Source organism: Cryptomeria japonica, chromosome 2 (genome assembly GCF_030272615.1).
Source record: "Cryptomeria japonica chromosome 2, Sugi_1.0, whole genome shotgun sequence".
In the NCBI taxonomy this organism is placed as follows: domain Eukaryota; kingdom Viridiplantae; phylum Streptophyta; class Pinopsida; order Cupressales; family Cupressaceae; genus Cryptomeria; species Cryptomeria japonica.
The window spans coordinates 250885644-250903843 of NC_081406.1; positions in this window are offsets into that span (position 1 = coordinate 250885644).

Consider the following 18200-nt stretch of genomic DNA (forward strand, 5'->3'; position numbering starts at 1 on the left):
TCTTTAATTATTTCTGCTTTTGAATAAAGGAAAAGTGGGGGAGTGGGGGCCCACAGGCCTCCAGCCTTTGAACACAATAAAAATGCTCTTATAAATTTATTTCAGTTGCATATATATTTTGTATATATGATTATTTGTATATTTTTATCTGAGTTTTATTAAATTTTACAGAGAGACTAAATAGACTTAGAATGAAAATAAATAAATCACACACACACACACACACACACACACACACACACATTCACAGAGACATAAATTCAGAGAGACATAAAACTTGTTTGCTGGAAGATAAAATTATTGGCAAAGAGAGATTATTTGTTTTCTAGAAATGGTTTTCTTTTTTTTTTCCTTTTTTTCTCTTTTTTTTTTCCATAGAGAATAAATTTACAATACATTTGAGGTAGATATGAATATGTAGCAAGTTTTCTCAAAGATTATTAAAATTTCTCAATGCATTCTTGGATTAAGTTCCAAAATAAATTGCTTCACAGAGAAGAATTCTAGAGAAAAATTAACCTGTATTTCCATGCATGTTTTGGGGAGAGAATAGTCACAAAGGAAATCAACCACAGAGAAAAGCAAGGGTTCCAGAGAGAGGTAATTTGGAATAAATAAATATTTTGTGGTAGTGTTTTGAATTAAGCAAGAAAAATACATAAACAATTTTCTAGAGGTAGATTTCAAGAGAGATGGACATTTACAGATGAACTTGGGTTTCCATAGATTTCAAGAGAGGTGAATGGTTCTACATCATATTGAAAATAACAACAAGAAGGTTTGAATTAACATAGAGAAGGGATTTCACAACACACACACACATAAAAAAAGTCGTTCAATTTTTTTTTGTTCTATGCACATTCTAAGGAAAAGGAGAAGAAAATTACTCACAAGAAAATCAAATACAAAGATTTCTCATAGATCTTTTCCTAGATTTTTTTTTTAATTGAGAAAAGCAAAAAGTACAAAGAAATCTGATTTTCTTTCTTTTCTCTAAAATAGATTAAATAAATAAAAAGAAATCTGCATATATGCATATTTGGAAAGAATTTTTATCAATGCAAAAAAAAAAAGATTTTTCCTTTTGATGAATCTTTCTAAATAATTAAGAGATGATTTTTTTGAAGCAAAATTTTCATACAAATAAATAAAAATAAATTAAAAAAATCTAAGAGAGGTAAAATATATTTCCTTTTGAAGATACAAATTTCACACATGCAAATAATAATGCAAAGAAGGGAACCTGGATTGATGAAGCTTTTTTTTTTTTATGCTGAACCCTCTCTAGCCTTCTTAGATCCTTCCTTGTAGCTTGGTGAGAATTCTTCAAGAGAAAACTTAATAATTCTACAATGAAAATGTGACTACAAACAAAATCCTATTACTATTAACAAGAACTTCAGAAATTATTTCACACCAAAACCCATGAACTCCCTTTCAAAAGTTTGACATACAATATATAGAAAGAGTGCACCATATTCCACTTTCGAAAGAATTAATTGAAATGGAGATTCTTTTCTAAAATTGTTTTTCATGCAACATTGATCGTTGACATAGTGGGAGTTACATGCAAGAACATAAATTTGAAAAGACTCTTCTAGAAACTTCCCAAATTCTCCTACAACATGTGCTAGAATAAATAATTTATAAATAAATCTTATGACCTCATATGTGTCTTCACTTACTAATTCTTTTTTTATTTAAAATTCCAATCATATTCAATTTATCTGATCTATCTAACATTACTCATAGAATCAATAGTATAAAAAAAATAGTAGTAATAATAATAATAATAATAATAATAATAATAATAATAATAATAATAATAATGATAATAATAATAATAAAAAAAAAATGAAAAAAAACTATCTAACATTACTCATAGAATCAATAGTATAAAAAAAAATAGTTGTAATAATAATAATAATAATTAAAAATAAAAATAAAAATAATAATAATAATAATAAGTTAGGAAAAGAGGGTTATGACAATTAGAGCTTAAATAGAAGGTTGACCACTGAGAATAGAGTCAATTGATAAACATTTTTGTTATACCACCTCTTTAATTTTTCTCCTAAATATTTAAACCTTTTTTAAACTCTTTTTCTTGGCATTGCTAGCATATGAGTAGTATATCACTATTGTAGAATAGAAAACGAACCTACCTTTGTTAAATATTCCTTTAGTCCTAAGACAATTGTTAGCACAAATAATGGATGCAACTCCTCATTGATTCTAGTTAGACATGCCATAGATTACATAATGCTTCATGAATATTATTGAGTTTCCCAAATATTTTTGTAATATGAACATGTTTGTGGTCTCCTAAAAGAGACCACTCTTCACCCTTTGGGATCTACCCATGACCACTAGCCTAATAAAAATTATTATTCAAAGGGTACTTGAGTGAGTGGATTAATTTTGAAAGCACAATAGTTTTTGGCATAGTCAAATATACTTGACATGGTCTTCTCATTGGTACTTGCCAAATAATTGACACTCATAGTTGAATACTATAATGCATATAGGAATTAATATTCCTTAAGCTCCTTTAATTATAGAACTAGATTCTATGTAGTGTGAATTTTTTATCTTCTTCATTGTATTGCTTATAAATCAAGTTAATGCTTTTAAAGGAACATCCAATTACCTCTCAATTATTTCTCTCAAAATATCATGTAGAGCACATATTGTTGATGAGAAGGGTAGAAACAAAGTCCCACATGAGAAATTAGTTAGGGATAGATATATTTGAGTGGAACTTATACCTCACACATAAACATAAAAAGATCATTCTATTTCATCTGTTGTGTTCACATAAGGGCAATAATCATTTGTTAGTATGGACCATATGCAAAGAATAAAACTTTCATTCATGGGAATCCAACATCGCAGTTTAAATAAATTGTTGAGATATTTTTAGAACATCTACCTTAATGACATTACTTTATAGGAGATAATTTTGTTTCTCTTAGATAACATATATAAGATGTGGAAAATGTGCTTACACTATATCACATCATAGAGCTTGATGTAACACTTAGTTTACTTATAATTTTATTTAAGGATAATATTTTATATTTGTTCTAAAGGATTAATTTTATATGTATTCCCGATTAGAATGATCTTGGATGTGAATTATACAAATAATTGAAGGATTGAGGTGATCAAATATATAATTCAAGTAGATTAAAATGATCAAGTCAACGTAAATAGATATGATTAATTTTAACTTTCATTTAAGTCAAGCATGTGAATAAGTCCACGTTGAAACTATAAATATCAATGATATTGTAGTTTTTTACTAACTATAGTCTATAATAATAATTATGTAGTTATCATGATTTACTCTATGGTCATGATGATACTTCAATAATTGTACAACCTAGTAGCATAGAATAATAATTTTTTGATTTAGGTAGGAAAAGATGTCCCATGACCCAAGGTATTGGTATATATTGAGATATATCCCCCTTCCACAAGTGCACATTCCTACATTAATTTTGAATCATATGTATATTAAGAACACATGGAAAACACATCCAATTTATCCTCCTACTCATACTATAGTACCAAGTACATTGAGATGATGCATACGATTTTAAGTGAGTTAATGACCATCAAACATAACGAATGGTTTCAAAAATGTGGCTACAATCAAGGAAGTGACTAGGAGGGTTACCAATAAATATATTCCTAAATTTTATGCCTCATTCACCCTAATGTAGTGATTATTCCTTTTATTTCAAGACTCAAAATTCCACCACTTTATGATTGAGGGATTGATATAACAAAACATAAATTATTACTACACACTTTTAGAATAATCTAGCTAAGAAATGCACTACATCATGTGACTAATGTGTATCATGTAAGGAACGACATGGTTCCCTCTTGTATTATCTATTAGGACCAACGATACTATTCAATAGGATAAAAGCTTCAAATTTATTAATTATTTTATTTATAAAAAATAATTTATAAATCAAATTAAAAATTGTAAGATTACTATGATGAATTTTGGGGCTAAAATAAGAACATTTAGACATGATTGTAAATGTTTTACCTTCTCAAAGACGATAATTGAAGAATACAATTGGCTTGGTGGAGTTAAATTTCATCTATAAAGACAACCCTTAAGCCATATGATCCTACCAAAGGTACAATTTTTTCCATCTATTACATACATGCTTACTTTGAAGCTACTTGATATAGCTCATAATACATTCATGATGTAGTTACCTAGGTGCATCCTTATATAAAAGAGTGAAACATAGATCCCTAAAAAAATAATTGAAATTACCACCAGGGATCCTCTTAATATATAGGTCGTAGCCTTAAGTTAGAGAAACAAAGAAATTCAATATTTTTGAGTTGATAAATAAGTGATGTGCCATCTTATTAATAATAGAAGATCTATCACTTAATAAGTGAATCTACTACAAAACATGGAGTTGGTAAAAATAAGGAATAATTTAACATAAAAATAACTAAGAAGGACATGCATTGAATTTTTCTATATATTTTCTAGAGATGAAAGTAAGAGAAAAATACATTTTTTTTTTTATCTTACAATGTTTACCAACAATAAACTAGTTCCATTTAAGGATTTGAGCTTAAGTAGTTAAAATTTTGGGTTCTCATTGTAGAGACCCAAGTTCAAATTTCTATAAGGACATCTAAGGTAGAATTCCAAGTTGTGACTCTTGATATTCCATAGTTGGCTTCTACTATGGATGTGGTTTTTAAATAAAATCATTTTTAAAGTGGTAGCTCCTGTTCTTCCATACGTGATTTAGCATTTTTTTCTTGTAAGGAGCTTGTATTATTATCTACTAAGTTATTGTAAGATCTTATGTAAGTCTCACATTGATGCTTGTATGAGTAAAATATTTGTAGATGATATGAAAATAAAAAAACAATAAACTAGTTCATAATTGTATAGTGTAATAAACAATGAGTAACACTCTAATATAGAAATTAATAGAAAAAACATAATATAAATAATTTTTTGTTTTGGCCACCTCTACAGAGGATCCCACTCTTGTTCTACAACCCCCTTCTACTCTTGCTGAACATGGTTCCGATGCTGTTCCTTCATTGACACCTTCTACTACTTTTCTATAGCAACCTGCTTCTATGGTGGATGCTTTGCTATGGGGACCTCCTTGCCCGATCCTTTTTCTGTGGATCCTCGTGATAGTATTTCCTAGACCGTCGTTTGTCGTAGGCAGAAGGGGAAGTATTCCCTCCTCCTTCAAACCCCTCTTCTTCAAGGCCTGAGTGCTTCTCCCCCTCCTTGAGTTGTGTTTGGGTTTTTTTGACTTGACAGGTTTCCACTCACTTGTGTTGTTGTGGAAGTGCCGTTATGGCTAGTCTTAGTTTTGATTTACACTTACTGGTAGTCAACGATTAATGTGTTGTTAATATGCAATTGCTGGCATTTTGGTTTCTTCCATTAGGCTTTGTATCTTGGGGCCAGCACCTAGTTTTTGCTGCATTTAATATAAAAAACATAATATAATAATTTATAGAATAATCCAAGTAGAAAATGCTATTATAAATGATGAGCATTGTTAGTGACTTCTCACTAATATTTCATGTTTGTCTGAAGATGACTATCTTGTCAGATATGCATATAGTAGACCTTCCTATATTGTTTACCATGTTTCTTAAGACTTTATATCAAAAAATGTAAGACTGCATGATGCTCAAATGGTAAATAGGAAAATGATCACCTTACATATTGTAATATAGAAAATCACATCTTTTGCAATTCATCGCAACAAATGGCACCTACATCTCATTGAAGGTCATGTACTACCATCTTTGTCCTTTTGTCCACTTGGGATCGCTTTGTCAGCTTATCCGATAGTCCGCAGGTGGCTGTTTGAGCGTTACATCTGCGCTCAGAAGGAATTGTAATGATCCTTCATGTGGCCACCGACGTCGATTATCCTTATAGGACCTATATCTCCTTCATTTGAACTCATTTTTGGGGATCTTTGATCACTCTCTGGAAGTAAGAGCTCTTGGCAATCAATTTGAGAATTATTTATAGGTTTACGCAAGGCGTCCATTATTGCAACCATAGAGAATTTTACAACATTCACATCATATCATTTGGAGGATAAATCTTGGAGTCCATAGGGGAGTCTTTATCTTCATTCACTCTTTTGATTTCTCTTCTCGTTCGTATCTTCTCCTTAAATTTATTCCACAGGTTATTTATTAGCTTTATTTCCTTTATCTTGCATTTCCCCATGGCTTCTATTTGGGTTGTCTATGGAGGTGGAAGCACCGAAATGGGGGTATGACTTAGGAAGGCTCCAAAACACAACTCCCAACATTTTCTCTCTTGCGTGTGTGTAGGTTGTCGATCGTGAGGTCTCGACTAGCTGGAAGCTTCATAGCTTGGACCTTTTGTGTGTTTATCTCTCACCTTCTACCTTGTTCTTTCATCTTATTTTGTTGCTGGTATTCACGTAATAACCATCTCTTAGTTAGTTATAAATTCTTGATAGTTTCACGAATGTCAAAGTATTTCTATATGGCTCTCTTCTTTCTGTCCACATAGGACATCATCATGATGTGTTGAAGTCCCTTCAACACACGTTAGTCCTATTCAGAGAGACTTATTTGAGCTGTCTGGAAACTCGTTCGGTCTGTAATTTTTTAGTTTATTGTTTGGTATCCCCTGGCTCATCCTTAGCGCTAGTTCGAGTGAGGTATCAGAGGATCGATTTGTTCTCTAGGATCCATCATCCTTGAGGTAGAAAATTTCCTCTGCTACATTTTAGTGAACCCTGTTAGAAGTACGGTTGTCGTTGCACCAAAAGATCAAAATATAGAATCCACAGGAGATGGTTAAGCCATGTCACAAACCTGAGCGTTGTGCTGCACAACACAAATAGACCAAGGGAGAACACTTTGCAACAAATCCAACGTGAAATAACTTTCTTTTTGCATCATACATTTATCATCTAGTTTATTACATAAATCTAAAAGTTTAAAATCTAAAAACAACAAAAAATAAAAAAAATAAAAAATGTAGTTTGGATCATTGTTCTAGCATTTGCATTAGCCTCTTTATCTTTTCGATTAGTAAGCTTTAGTAGAAGACAAATCCTTTGTGTCCCTGTATTGTATTCTTAGCGTCAGATGACTTGTCTATGAGCTTTACGACCCATACTACCACATGAGCTGTAGTTAGGAGGTCATCTAGGTAGAGTTTTCCTCCTAATCGCTATAGTCCTCCTCTACCCGACACAATGTATAACGATCAACTTCTCGGCCCAAATGATTTCCTGGATTTTCATCCCCTTAAGTCCATTTTGATAGGGGGTCCTTCTCCACCTGGTTCACAATCCAACTCTCAGAGAAACTCTCTAAGGGATTCCTCTCTATTCCCCTCCCGTCGTCGATCATGATTCTATTGTCACTATTTATTTTGAATAAATTAACATTCTAGAGAAGAATCCGAGAGACTTTGAGGGTTTCTTAAGCTGAGAGAATATCCTCCCCTAGGCTAGAAATGTTGTAAGCACTCCGAGAGATATGTTGATCTCAGATAGAAGATGCCTGGAGATGTTGAGGGAATTATCTATGATTGTCAAGAGCCATGTACCTTTAGCTGGTGCCTCTCCTTAGGATGGTCAATCCGACATTTGTGGTTCTTATCTTAGTGTGGCCATGCCTGGTTTGGAAATACACATGGTTGACCCTAAACCCACTATCCCTAGTATTCATGCTTCATCTACTCCCTTGGGTTACATGGGTATGTCTGGTAGCTTGACCTCTACCTCTGTTGCAACTCAAACATCTACAATCAACACAAACACTGCATCTACTCGTATCTTTGTTTCTCTTGGAGGTGCTGGTGGATGTGGTGGTGCATCTAACCTACCTCCACCTCCACCTCCACCTCCTCCGTCTGCTAATCCTATTCTGAACACAATCTTGCATAATATGGGCCAATTGTAGATACAACTTACCAACTTGGCCTCTTCTTCTGATCAGTCATCTATGCCTGCATATTATAGGAAGATTCCTCTTGAAATCACCATCCTAAACACTATCCTTGCTACCATCATTAAATCATTGAAGTTCAATAGGTTCAATGATGATGGGGAAACTAATGTGCACATCGATTCTTTCATGACCATGTGTAGTTATGAGAACCCGAACTCCGTTTTGCTTAAGATATTCTCATGATCCCTTAATGGAACTATGTTAGAATGGAATAACTCCTTACCAAATCACTATATTTGCATGTTTGATCAACCAATGGATCTATTTCTTAGACAATTTTAGGCTAACATTGGCAACAGGGTCACTATCGCTGACCTTGTTCATTGTAAACAGAAACCCAAAAAAATGATAAGAGATTTCATCTCAAGGTATTAATAGATCTCTACTAGGATCCCCTTTGCCCTGCCAAATAGAGATCTGCAGAGAATGTTCATTGGTAATTTGCAACCGACATTGAGAGAGAAATGATCTCCTAACCGGTATTAGAGCTTCGCCAATATGTGTTCCGCACTTACAAGCTATTATCACACCACATCACAATTCAAAGATTCCACTTCGAACCCTCGCGGTGGGTCCTTAGCGGGCACGTCCACGGAAGGGTCTCGAAAGAATAAATTCGTAGCTAATGTTGTGACTATTCCTCCAGCGGGTGTTGTACCAGCGTCGTATCAAAACAAAGTCTTCACTAAATTGAATGACTCTTACTTAAGCATAATGCAATGATTGTGGAAAGAAAATCTTATCACCCTTCCCGAGATTAAACCATTGTTCGATAGAAAGCCCTATTCGCACTGATACGATGGATCCAAAATTTGTCATTATCATTGTGTACCTGGTCATGACACTAAGCAATGTTATCATCTTTGACACATTATCCAGGACCACATCAACATTGGTGTAATCAAAGTTGATGTGCATAAACACAAGTCAAATAAATCAGTTGACAAAACCAACAGTGACTTGCAAATCTATATCGATCCCTTTTCCACGCATTCAACACATTTCATCTTCGCATTCGGATCCTTCTTCAGATGATGGTCCATTTATGAACATGGTAACCATCATTCCTATTTGTTTGCCTCCTAGATAGAAGGATAAGGTGTCTGATGTGTCTTTCACCCCTTTAGATGCCTCATACTATGGAAAGCCTTCTCCTTTGTACATCCTTGCTAAGTTGAATGGTCAAACTATCACAAGTACGATGGTCGACCCCTCCTATAGAATCGATGTTATCACAGAGGAGACTTTATTCATGAATGGTTAGCATAGACCCACATAGGATTAATGTTAGGCAACCCTAAGAACACATGAATTTTTTTCTCTCTCTCCTTTGAGTAGCATCACCTTGACGGTCCTCATATGATCCAAGGTGGTATCTTCTACGTTTGCGATCATTTCTGAATCGAGCCTATTTCGAGCTAAACTAGGCATTCCCTAGTTAATGGCTATGGAGGTAGTCCCTTCAGTAATTAATAAATGTCTCAAGTTCCCCCATGAAGGTTTAGTGCATTTCATCCAGGATACTAGGTATTGATGCTTGGTAGCTTGTGGGGACTTTTCACTAGACCATTTTTGGCTTGCTCCGGTGGGGCCTATGCTTCCCCATGGTGACTTGATGTACCACACATACTATCAAAATAAGATGAGGGAGTTGGCTCTTAAATCAATGCATCCTATCTTTTCATTGCTTCTTATTGCATCAATCTTTGCTCCATCTATCTCAGCCTTGGATTGGGTTTTGCCTCATGTCCCCTTATCATCACGGTCTGAGGCTAAGCTTTCTCCTTCAAATAGACCTCCAAATCTTCCTAGGAATGCATAACTTCCAGTGGTGTCCTTTGTTGCCACAACTGCAGATAAGGGAAAGACACCTATGCTATCAAAGTTTGTAGCTCGCCCTCCCTTTGTGCTCTCCATCATGGATGATATATCGCGACCCTCTAGATATGAGAAAGGGAGACATTATTCCTGTGTTCATTCGACACTACTTTCTCCTTCTTCACAACCCACATTAGCACCCTCAGTTCCTCCCGTTGCTCCTTGAGTGAAGCAAGGTAGGGTGCCTGTTATTGTGAATGTAGTACCTATCTCAAATGCACCTCCTATTTCATCAGTTGGGCCTTCCCTTACCCTTGACACATTTGTAGAGGCCTCTCCCATGGAGAATGATGCTCCTAAGTCCTCTTGAGATTCATTTGGTGGACCTCATCTCCGTCGTAATCAATGTGCTCATGAGCGTAAACGCTTTTGATGGGCTCTAGCTCATGAGTGCAAGGCTGCCTTGCAGTCTATTGGCGCCTATTCAGTGCCCATCTCTATTGCATTAGATCTTGTTTCGTCTATTGCTTCAATTTCTACATCATCTTTGGTTTTGCTTCTTGTTTCTTCGGGGCTTGTTGATGAGCCTCCCCCTAAGTGGGTGCAGGTTTTCATTGCTCTTTTATTGGTACCTCCCTTCATCACCTCCTTTCCGGATATAACTCTATTGTCCTAGCCCATCGATATGTTGTATACGCAGGTGGTGTCTAGTGGAGCTCTATCTTCTCCCCTTATTTCACAACCGTTCCATCATCAGAGCTTTCCTGGAGTCCTTTAGCTTGCTATGGTTGATAGGAGACCCACTTCTCCTATCCAACCCAAATGAAAGCTTGAGTAGGGCCCCATTCCAAAGTATCAACAGTGGAAACCCTCGTAGGTATGTTCCTCCTTTTCTATGTCTATTTCAGTGCTTGCTGATTTGCGTGTCTCTATGTGTGTGATTGAGAAAGCTCTGCCTTCTCTCGAGTTTTTCACTCCCCCTCTTTTGGAGGCCGACAGTCCTATCCTTGTTTCATATTCGCCAAGTGAGTCACTTACTTCTTCTATGGAGGCTTGCATGTTCAACTCCTTGGAGGACATCTCGACCTTGTCTATGATCTTCACGCGATTGTTGAACCTTACCTCCTCTGAGCCCGTGGACACAAATGTTGTTGTTTCTTAGTCCCTTGCCCTCGCTGCTAGTGAGATGCTTGGTGAAAGTCTTGTGGTGGTCTCTCTCTTAGCTCATCTTGTTGGCAATTGACACTCATCCGGTAAGGTTCATGGCTTTATGGGTTGTCACTGATGGCAACTCATCATCTCAGGGTGAATGGTTTCATAGCTTGGTTAACCAACATACATTGCACTTAACCGGTATTGGTATTCACACTGCTTTACACCGGCACCGACACCGACACCGACATCAACATTCACTTCATCCCGGTAACATGTCCAGATCCCAGTAACGTGTATATGGAGCCCGATAATGGATAGGACCCGACTAAGGAAATGTTTTAGTCCTGATTATGTCTTTATGGATTTTGGTGGTAACGTGTGATGGGCGACATGGTCATTGGATTTATGTTTGATTTTCATTATGTTATGACAGTCGACTTGTTTATATTTCTTGTTGAAGTCGACATGGTTAAGTTAGAAGGATGTTTAAGAAGATGACCTCATCAATAGATCATGTATGCGTTAGATGGTATGCAAGCTTTTGATTGCGAATATTTCAGTGAGTTTTGGTATGCGATTGTGTGCAGTTTCACGTGCACAACTTAACCAATAACATAGCAGAGTATTGGACAACCGGTATACAGAGAAGGATATCAGAGCACTCACTGAAACTTATCCAGCATGGTCAGATGCTATTTATAAGTTCATTTTCATTTGTAAATACTTGTAAGTGTTCTGTAAGTCAGTGAGAATTCCTATATCTTGTGTTTGAGCAGTGAGCTCTAGGCAGTTGGTCTTTTTGCATGTGCAGACCATCTTATGTAATATTTGTATACCTTGATCAAGTATATAGATATTGTGGGTATCAGCCCCACTGTGGTTTTTCCCTTTGTAGGGTTTTCCACGTATAAATCTTGGTGTTATGGTGTTGCCTTTCATTGTGTTATTTTGTGTATGCATTCTAATTTTATTTACTATTAACCAGTTAATAAGGAATGAGTTAAAAATCACATTACTAGTAGAACACTGATTCACCCCCCTCTTAGTGTTCTTGGATTCCAAAACATCCCCCTTCTCCCTATGATCTAGATTGGGAGGATGATGATCTCCTACGGTATGACCTTTAGGATGTTTATCTCTTACCTCCATCTTTTTGTGTGTGTGCTTGATTGCATTCCCCCGTGCTTGCTTTATATGTTTTTTCCCTCCTAGAGGACCTTGGTTACTTTCTAGGTACTTGGATATGGGAGGTTGACTGTCTTTATCTATTGTCATCTCCCTAAGGACCTGAGTCACTTTGTAGGTGCTTGGATACGAGAGATTTTCTATTTTACATCTTCTTCTGTTTGTCTCTCTACTTCTATTTGTCGTATCTTGCTTTTTGATATTAAGGAACGATTCAAAGTGTTGGGGGCATTTCTAGCCTTCTTCCATGTTGATCCAAATTTTTTATTTTATCTTTGTCTTCATGTGCCCTTCTTCAGATCTGAGAAATTTTGCGCTATGACGATATACCCATCTCGCAGTTGTATTACCTATCTTTTGTCATTGCTATGGGTTCTGATGCCAAACTATCGTATCCCCCTATCCTCTTGCATTTATCACTGATGTTGTGGACGTTCATGTGTCACCACTTATTGGTGGCATTCCACAGAAACATCTTGCTATGTTGACGTGCCACAATTACTCATCTCCTTAGAATAACACACCTTTCATGCATATCATTCTAAGGGGGAGCCATCAAATTTGCATAATCTGCATTTGTTATTTAGTCTCTTGCATTAGTGTTTCTTGTTGATCTCTTTTTCATGCTTGCCTGTGTGGGGGCCAAACCACTTGATCTTTTTCTTTTTCATGTTCGCCCAGATGAGGGCCAAACCATTGGATGTATCTTTATCCACCTTTGTAGGGGCCAATCTACTACTTATTAAATCTATCTTTGATCAATCAATCACATGGATATCTAGCATATCGCTACCCATGTCGACAATATCTTTCCCTATAGCATGGTCATACATATTGGCATGTATCATCGCCCTATCGTATGGCTCTCTAGCGTAACACACTTTGCTATCCATACTGACATATCTCATACCACGATGACCGCTTATCTTGTATCTTTTTGTAACAAGGGGATTTCCTCCAAAGTGAGGTTAGTTTCTATTACGTTATCTTATCACCCATCTAGATCTATCCTTTATCTTATAATCTGATACGCTAGTCTGCAACTAGTGTGTCTGCAATGTATCAATTGGAAATGTCTATTTTAGCTGCAACTTCATCTTGCTAGGGGTAACCTCATCTGATCAATGAAATTCTACCTCCCTATTGTGCCTCTCTTCTTTATCTTCTTCTACTTTAGCTACACATCTCTCAACAAAGACATGCTTGCTAAAGTGGGGGAAAAATGTAATATCTCCTGCATGTAGCCACCGACGTCGATTATCCTTCTAGGACCTATATCTCCTTCATTTGAACTCATTTTTGGGGACCTTTGATCAACAAGATCTCTTGGCAATCCATTTGAGCATTATTTATAGGTTTTTCACAAGGTGTCCATTGTTGCAACCTTGGAGCATTTTAAAACATTAACATCATATCATTTGGAGGATAAATCTTGATGTCCATAGGGGAGTCTTTCTCTTCCTTCACTCTTTTTATTTATTGTCTCGTTCATATATTCTCCTTGAATTTATTGCCCTAGTTGTTTCTTAGCTTCATTTGTTTTATCTTTCATTTTCTCGTGCCTTCTATCTGGGTTGTCTGTGGAGGTGGAAACACCGAAATGAGGGTCTGACTTAGGCTGACTCCAAAACATTACCCACAATATTTTCTCTCTTGCATGTGTGTAGGTTGTTGATCGTGAGGAGCTCGACTAGCTGGAAGCTTCATAGGTTGGACCTTTTGTGTATTTATCTCTCACCTTCTACCTTGTTCTTTCATCTTAGTGGCACTGCCACTGCTTTCAAAGAGCGGATCTAAGTGTGAGTAGACAAATTTCTCTTTCAAACCAGAGGTCGATTAGGCATTATAGTTCATGGTTATCTCTGATCCATTGATTTGGTGACAAAGATGCTCTGTATCGATTTCCTGCATCATTGAAGGTTGAGACAAACAACTCCAAACTCTAATTCTAGGTAGTGTAAGTTACTTGGTTTGTTCACATGACTGAAAGAAATATTTTGTTAAGATAAACAGTTGGCTTTGATAGCTGTTAGAAGATTCCTAGGCATTAGGACAATTGGATTAGAATAATTTCCTAATGTTACAAAGAATAATAATTTCTCACCGGGTTGTGTGAAAGTATCATGAAAATGACAGAGTTAGATACTACAAAGGTGGGATCCCATTTCAAGACTACAAAAGTTTATAACTGTCACATGCCGTGCATACTCTACATGGGTTTCTACCTTATCGATTAGGATCGACATCCCACACTGGTAAAAATGTTTGCACCAATCAGATTTAGCAAGAGAAAAATTCATAACCTCTGAAGTATTGAGACAGAGAACACATGACAGTCAATTTCATGGTGCCGATTGAAAAAGAGAATAAATTTCATGAATACTGAATGATGGTACATTTTGGCTAGGAAATATATCCACATTTATCTTTCTTTATGGTTTCAAACCAAAACCAAATGCCCAAAACAATTTAAAGTCTGGCAGTGATTTAGTGGGCAAGAATTAATGATCTTTGTTCATCATGCCCAAAGGTGGAGAACGTCTGTCTTTTTCTTTTAATCCAACATAAAGAGCATTAAATGGTTATGTATATACATACATACATACATACATATGTATGTATATATGTATGTGTATATGTATATATATATATATATACATACATACATATACACATACATATGTATATATGTATGTATGTATGTATGTATGTATACATACATACATACATACATATATATATGTATGTGTATATGTATGTATGTATGTATATGCATGTATCTATATGTGTATCTATATGTATATGTATGTATGTATATGCATGTATACATATATGTATATATGTATATGTATATATATATATATATACATATATATACACATATATGTACATGCATATACATACATACATACATATACATACATACATACATACATACATACATATACATACACATACACATATACATACACATATACATATACATATACATATACATATACATATACATATACATATACATATACATATACATATACATACATACTGTATGTGGGAAAAGCGGGTCAATGAAACTCAAAATGCGAAAAGTGGAGCTCAAAGAGGCTTGCTCACACACCCACAAAACTTCTTGGTGCAAGCTATGGAGTCATGAAGGATGACTCAACTTCCCAAGGTTGGTTCCAGGGTTCTCTATCTCACAAGGTCCCTCAAACCAATGCCTTTGCTCTCAGATCACTGAGCAAAGTGGTTTAGGGATGACAAATGCAAGAACGAGGGATGCTTTTGATTGATTTTACCATGAGAATGCATCCTATCTATGCATGATTCTATAAATGCAATAAACTAGATTATAAGATGACAAGATTAGTAGTGATATTATCCTAACATGATATACTAGTCTAACATGAATTTGCTATGATAATGGAAATGCTTCTTAAAATGCTTATTAAGATGATTTCTATTCAAAGAGAGGTTAAATGCTAGATTAAAATGACTATAGATTAGATGCATGAAACTTGGATCCTCAAAATGGAGGAAGGAGAGCTCTATTTAAAGCAAAAATAGGGCAATGGATGGCCAGGATTGAAAGAGTTAATCAAGGGTCAAGATTGAAAGTTGTCAATCCATGTTTCCAATTTTCACCAATGAAATGGTGACAATTGTCAACAAGAGGTTGGTTGAGAGGAGAGGTAGGAAGCATTAAATGCTTGAGAAGACCTCATGGTTACCTTAGGAGGTAAGGGTTAAGGTTAGGTTAAGGTTATCCATTGGATAAAACTTTTACCCAAAGGATAAACTATTGTGCAAAGGTTAAAGGGATTACTATGGTCAAAGCAATAAATGCTTGATGAGACCCTTGGGTTAGGTGGAGGTTAAGTTAGGAAAAAAGTCTCTAACCATGCAACTAAGGGTTAGTTAACCATTAATGGTTTGAAGACTTTGGGGACAAATTTGTAAGAGTCCTTCCAAATTTGGGGGCATTCAACAAGTTAACTTGTTGAATGGATAAAGGCTTTGATGCATTTTGAAGAATTTACTCCAAATTTGAGAAGTGACCTCCTCAAATTTAGGGAAAGGGGATAATGAATGGGTTTGGGTTAATTGATTAGGATTAGATGGATTCTAGAAGAAATTAGGAATAGGGTTAGGATGCAAGTGGGAGATGTAGGAAAATGCAAGTGGGTGGGGAAAATAGAATTTAATTAAAATAAAATTAATTTATTTCAATTTGGTTGCAATTTGGGAATTTGAATAAATTAGATTTATTCAATTTGGGGTGAACTATTTAATTAAATGTAAATTTAATTAAAAGTAGAGAGAAAGGGATAAAATGATTTATTCAATTAAATGATGCAAAAGGTTTTAGTGAATTTAACTTAAATAAATTGAATAATTTATTTAATTAAATAGAGGAATGTGGGTGATTTAATTAAATTGGATTTAACTAAATAGAGGAATGAACATAAAATATTCATTTGGGAATATGGTCATTTTTATACATCTACATTTTGCCCCTCTTTGAAGTGACGTGTGTGCACATGTTGACTCAAAGAAAATGATGTGTCATCCTGATTTAGTTATGATCAATTTTTATGTCGTTTTGAGATATGTCATGCCCCCGTTTTGATAATTGATGCCCCAGATTTGATAAAATGATGTTGATAATGCCCCCTCCGGAGATGAATCAAAAATTTTGAAAATTTTATTTGATTTGGATAATAGCATTTAAATTTTGATCTATGTTGAATGTGATAAATTGATTCATCTCACGATAATGATGTTGGGTAGGTTGGCATGAGAGATCACGAGCGATTTTCATGGTCCTATACGGAACCCTAATTTGGATTTACCCTATAAAAGGGAAAAGGTAATTCTTTTTGTCTCATTTGTGCTTGTTGACTTTGGAGATAGTGACATTTGGAGTGAAGTCAACATGCTGATTCCGTATTCTTCTCATCGATTTGAACGCGTTAGGAGGTATCGGAGGCCTGCTGCATATGGACCACCGGTAAGTCGACCTTTTTGACCCTTTTTTGATTTTTGATTTTGTCGTTTTTGGTAATATTTTTAATTTTTCTTGCGGATTTTACGTTTTAGCGCATCGAGTCGAAAGGGTAGCACATATGAAAAATTTCGTAGCGCGTAGGGTTTAGCGAATAGGGTATCGTCTGAAATAATTAGGCTAGCGCATAGGTAGGTTAGGGTAGCACTTCCGATTAGGTTAATGCACCAGGTGTATACGGTAGTGCAGAGGGTAAAATGGGTAGCACATAGAGTAAACCTAGCGCATAGGGCTTCTAGGGGGTCGCATGGGTAGGTCAAGATAGCGCATAGGTGTGACCTAGCGCATAGGTTTAGGATCGTAGCACCTGGAGAGGATAGAATAGCGCATAGGGGTTTTTAGCGCGTAGGGTAGTTTAGATGACGCATGCAAAGAAAAGTGTAGCGCGTAGGGTTCAACTAGCGCATAGGGTAAATTGGATAGCACGTGGAGAAGACATGTTAGCGCATGAGAAGTAGTTTAGCGCATAGAGAAGATGTTTTAGTGCATATAGAAAACTTGTTGGTAAAGTGGGATTTGTGAATGAAGAAAATGAGTAGGTTGAATCCAGTTCTGCCGGGATAAATGTTATTTTTGCTAGTCTTTGTGTTTGTTGTCATTGATTTGATAAGTGTGTCCAATATGAGTTATGAGACAACTTGATTTGATTTGTGATGTTTCAAGTTGATATAGATTGGATGTGATTTTGATATGATGTGGAACTCAATGTAAATTTGTTCAAAGTTTTCAAGTTTTGGATATGAATGTTTTTGATATGAATTATGGAGCTTGAGTTGTGTTAGAAGTTGATATGGAACTTGAGTTGTGTTACAAGTTGATATGATTTGATGGATTGATATGATGTGAAACTTGATTTAGATGTGTTCAAAGTTTTCAAGTTTTTGATATGATTGTGATTTTGATATCCATGTGTTGATGAGGGAACTGATATTGGACTTGCGTTTTT